We start from the raw sequence: 6,000 nt of genomic DNA on the forward strand, positions 1-6,000 counted from the left end.
ATTTGCTAGAATCTTGGCCTTCATCCTTTTATGATTTGCTAGAATCTTGGCCTTCATCCTTTGATGATTTGCTCGAATCTTGGCCTTCATCCTTTTATGATTTGCTAGAATCTTGGCCTTCATCCTTTCATGATTTGCTAGAATCTTGGCCCTCATCTTTTTATTATTTTCTAGATTCTTGGCCTTCATCTTTTTATGATTTGCTAGAATCTTGGCCTTCATCCTTTTATGATTTACTAGAATCTTGGCCTTTATCTTTTTATGACTTGTTAGAATCTTGGCCTCCATCTTTTTATGATTTGCTAGAATCTTGGCCCTCATCCTTTTATGATTTGCTAGAATCTTGGCCCTCATCTTTTTATGATTTGCTAGAATCTTGGCCTTCATCTTTTTATGATTTGCTAGAATCTTGGCTTTCATCTTTTTATGATTTACTAGAATCTTGGCCCTCATCCTTTTATGATCTGCTAGAATCTAGGCCCTGATCCTTTTACGATTTTCTACAGTCTTGGCCTTCATCCTTTTATGATTTTCTACAATCTTGGCCCTGATCCTTTTATGATTTTCTACAGTCTTGGCCCTCATCCTTTTATGATTTTCTACAATCTTGGCCTTCATCTTTTTATGATTTGCTAGAATCTTGGCCTTCATCTTTTTATGATTTGCTAGAATCTTGGCCTTCATCTTTTTATGATTTGCTAGAATCTTGGCTTTCATCTTTTTATGATTTACTAGAATCTTGGCCCTCATCCTTTTATGATTTGCTAGAATCTTGGCCCTCATCTTTTTATGACTTGCTAGAATTTTGGCCTTCATCCTTTTATGATTTGCTGGAATTGGCCCTCAATCTTTTACGATTTGCTACAATCTTTTCATTCATCTGGCTTATATTTTTTTGAATCATGGCCCTCATCTTGCATGCCAAATATTGTGCCATACCGTCTTTAAGTTTCCCACAAATTTGAGATCATTCCAGGTCCTCAGGATTACAGTAAATTTCAAAACATTCTGTAATATTTTGCATACAAGAATGCTTGAGTTGATTTTTGGATAAGCTTTCACTGGCACATTTATGGATGTGAATATTATTTCTTCACGATTACTGCTGTAGATCTTCACATTTTTTCCCAGTCTACTTATTGATTTCTTGAGTTTGGCCATTTGCTTATCCTTCTGTGCCATTTTATCATGCAAAGGGGTGAAGGTTTGGTGAACATATGTGTGTACAGGTCAAGAAAATTCCTGATCAACAAAGTGAGTTTGTGATTCTTCTAAGTCCTTTTAAATAGCCAGTTTTAACACCTCAGAACATGCAAGTACTATTTTAAATAGCCAGTTCTAAGGCCTCAGAACATGCAAGTACTATTTTAAATAGCCAGTTTTAAGGCCTTAGAACATGCTAGTACTATTTTAAATAGCCTGTTCTAAGGCTTCGATACATGCTGGTAATGTTTTCAATAGCCAGTTTTAAAGCCCCAGTACATACTGATGATATTTTCTCTAGATAGTTCTTGATTCATTGACTAAGGCATTTAATATAACATAGTTTCATATTTGACTAAAATATTTAATATCAGTTATTTCTGATTGCATTTGAGTAAGACATTTAATTTTGCATAGTTCTAAATGCATCAGACATAAAGGCATTTAATACTGGATGGTTTTCAGTGTGTTTGACTAAGGTATTTAGTTGGATTGTTTTCTGTATGTATTTGACTAAGGCATTTAATGTTGGATGGTTTTCAGTATATATTTGACTAAGGTCTTTAATGTTGGATGGTTTTCTGTATATATTTGACTAAGGCATTTAATATTGGATGGTTTTCAGTGTGTTTTACTAAGGCATTTAATATGGGATGGTTTTCAGTGTGCTTGACTAAGGCATTTAAGATTGGATGGTTTTTTATATATATTTGACATAGGCATTTAATAGTGGATGGTTTTCAGTGTGTTTGACTAAGGCATTTAATTTTGGATGGTTTTCAGTGTGTTTGACTAAGGCATTTAGTTGGATGGTTTTCTGCATATATTTAACTAAGGCATTTAATATTGGATGGTTTTCAGTGTGTTTTACTAAGGTGTTTAATATGGGACAGTTTTCAGTGTGTTTGACTAAGGCATCTAGTATTAGATGGTTTTCAGTATATATTTGACTAAGGCATTTAATATTGGATGATTTTCAGTATATATTTGACTAAGACATTTAACATTGGATGGCTTTCAGTATATCTTTGACTAAGGCATTTAATATTGGATGGTTTTCAGTTCATATCTGACTAAGGAATTTAATGTTGGATGGTTTTCAGTGTGTTTGACTAAGGCATTTAATGTTGAATGGTTCTCAGTATATATTTGACTAAGGCATTTAATGTTGGATGGTTTTCAGTTCATATCTGACTAAGGAATTTAATGTTGGATGGTTTTCAGTGTGTTTGACTAAGGCATTTAATGTTGGATGGTTTTCAGTGTGTATTTGACTAAGGCATTTAATATTGGATGATTTTCAGTATATATTTGACTAAGACATTTAACGTTGGATGGCTTTCAGTATATCTTTGACTAAGGCATTTAATATTGGATGGTTTTCAGTGTGTTTGACTAAGGCATTTAATTTTGGATGGTTTTTAGTGTGTTTGACTAAGGTATTTAGTTGGATGGTTTTCTGTACATATTTGACTAAGACATTTAACATTGGATGGTTTTCAGTATATCTTTGACTAAGGCATTTAATTTTGGATGGTTTTCAATGTGTTTGACTAAGGCGTTTAGTATTGGATGTTTTTCACTATGTTTGACTAATGCATTTAATATTGGATGGTTTTCTGTGTGTTTGACTAAGGCATTTAGTATTGGATGGTTTTCAGTACATATTTGACTAAGGTATTTAATATTGGATGGTTTTCACTGTGTTTGACTAAGGCATTTAGTATTTGATGGTTTTCAGTATATATTTGACTAAGTCATTTAATATTGGATGGTTTTCAGTGTGTTTGACTAAGACATTTAGTATTGGATGGTTTTCAGTATATATTTGACTAAGGCATTTAATGTTGGATGGTTTTCAGTATATATTTGACATAGGCATTTAATATTGGATGGTTTTCTGTATATATTTGACTAAGGCATTTAATATTGGATGGTTTTCAGTATATATTTGACTAAGGCATTTACTATTGGATGGTTTTCAATGTGTTTGACTAAGACATTTAGTATTGGATGGTTTTCAGTATATATTTGACTAAGGCATTTAATGTTGGATGGTTTTCAGTATATATTTGACTAAGGCATTTAATGTTGGATGGTTTTCAGTATATATTTGACATAGGCATTTAATATTGGATGGTTTTCTGTATATATTTGACTAAGGCATTTAATATTGGATGGTTTTCAATGTGTTTGACTAAGACATTTAGTATTGGATGGTTTTCAATGTGTTTGACTAAGACATTTAGTATTGGATGGTTTTCAGTATATATTTGACTAAGGCATTTAATATTGGATGGTTTTCAGTATATATTTGACATAGGCATTTAGTATTCGATGGTTTTCAGTATATATTTGACTAAGGCATTTAATATTGGATGGTTTTCAGTGTGTTTGACTAAGACATTTAGTATTGGATGGTTTTCAGTATATATTTGACATAGGCATTTAATATTGGATGGTTTTCAGTATATATTTGACTAAGGCATTTAAGATTGGATGGTTTTCAGTATATATTTGACTTAGGCATTTAATATTGATGGTTTTTAGTGTGTTTGACTAACGGATTTAATGTTGGATGGTTTTCAGTGTATTTTTGACTAAGGCCTTTAATGTTGGATGGTTTTCAGTATATATTTGATTAAGGCATTTAATATTGGATGGTTTTTAGTGTGTTTGACTAATGCATTTAGTATTGGATGGTTTTCTTTATGTATTTGACTAAGGCATTTAATGTTGGATGGTTTTCAGTATATATTTGACAAAGGCATTTAATGTTGGATGGTTTTCAGTATATATTTGACTAAGGCATTTAATACAAGATTTTGTCAGTGCATTTCTATACAACATTTAGTATTGAATGGTTCTGAATGCATTTAACTAGTGTATCTTAGTTTCTTATGTCCTACCTGACTTCGACTTGCATTTTTGATCACCTACCATAGAAAACTAACTTGTTGCACTATCTTGCCTGTGTCACAGACTTGTTTCTCATGAACAGCCTCCTTTTTTGAATATTTGGGAAAGGACTTTTCTGTCCAATATACAATAAGATTGGACTTAACTGGACATTAGGGAAAGTCCTGTATTCTCTCAGAGAAGATTGGACTTGACATGATAATATAGAAAGTCTTGTATTCTGTCCGATATATAATATTATTGGACTTGACTGGAGATTAAGGAAAGTCCTGTATTCTCTCAGATAAGATTGGACTTGGCAGGAAAATAAGGAAAGTCCTGTATTCTGTCCAATATATAATATGATTGGACTTGACTGGAGATTAGGGAAAGTCCTCTATTCTGTCAGATAGATAATATGATTGAACTCATCTTCTTTATTTCAGGTATGGTTGACAAAATAGACAACACACAAAGACCATATGTATAAAGTAAGAACCTTGATAGACATAGATAGTGGCAGTGGTTGTATCATAGTGTCATAAGACTAATTTGATGAGATAATGCTTTATAGACCAGATTATGTCTCATTTACCTTAGTAATGAGATAATACTTTATATACAAAATTATGTCTCATTTACCTTAGAGATGAGATAATGCTTTATAGACAAGATTATGTGTCATTTACCTTAAATATGAGATAATGCTTTATAGACAAGATTATGTCTCATTTACCTTAGAGATGAGATAATACTTTATATACAAGATTATGTCTCATTTACCTTAGTAATGAGATAATACTTTATATACAAGATTATGTCTCATTTACCTTAGAGATGAGATACTACTTTATATACAAGATTATGTCTCATTTACCTTAGAGATGAGATAATACTTTATATACAAGATTATGTATCATTTACCTTAGAGATGAGATACTACTTTATATACAAGATTATGTCTCATTTACCTTAGAGATGAGATACTACTTTATATACAAGATTATGTCTCATTTACCTTAGAGATGAGATAACACTTTATATACAAGAGTATGTCTCATTTACCTTAGTAATGAGATAATACTTTATATGCAAGATTATGTCTCATTTACCTTAGTAATGAGATAATACTTTATATACAAGATTATGTCTCATTTACCTTAGAGATGATACTACTTTATATACAAGATTATGTCTCATTTACCTTAGTAATGAGATAATACTTTATATACAAGATTATGTCTCATTTACCTTAGAGATGAGATACTACTTTATATACAAGATTATGTCTCATTTACCTTAGTAATGAGATAATACTTTATATACAAGATTATGTCTCATTTACCTTAGAGATGAGATGCTACTTTATATATAAGATTATGTCTCATTTACCTTAGAGATGAGATACTACTTTATATACAAGATTATGTCTCATTTACCTTAGAGATGAGATGCTACTTTATATACAAGATTATGTCTCATTTACCTTAGAGATGAGATACTACTTTATATACAAGATTATGTCTCATTTACCTTAGAGATGAGATAATACTTTATATACAAGATTATGTCTCATTTACCTTAGAGATGAGATAATACTTTATATACAAGATTATGTCTCATTTACCTTACAGATGAGATACTACTTTATATCCAAGATTATGTCTCATTTACCTTAGCAATGAGATAATGCTTTATATGGAAGATTATGTCTCATTTAGCATTTTGAGACATAGGTATTACGTTTCTGTCAGCTGTTGTGATGTAAAACTTTTAAAGTTTTACAAGTCAGATGCAAGGCTGGGGAATTACAAGGGGTGATGGATGGAGCTGAGGCTGTGCAAAAGAGGGTTCATAAGTACACAGATGTAGGTAAAGGATTGGGTTCTGTGGAACACT

The sequence above is a fragment of the Sinohyriopsis cumingii genome, chromosome 6, assembly GCF_028554795.1.
Source record: "Sinohyriopsis cumingii isolate HCF-2022 chromosome 6, ASM2855479v2, whole genome shotgun sequence".
NCBI classification, from domain to species: Eukaryota; Metazoa; Mollusca; class Bivalvia; order Unionida; family Unionidae; genus Sinohyriopsis; species Sinohyriopsis cumingii.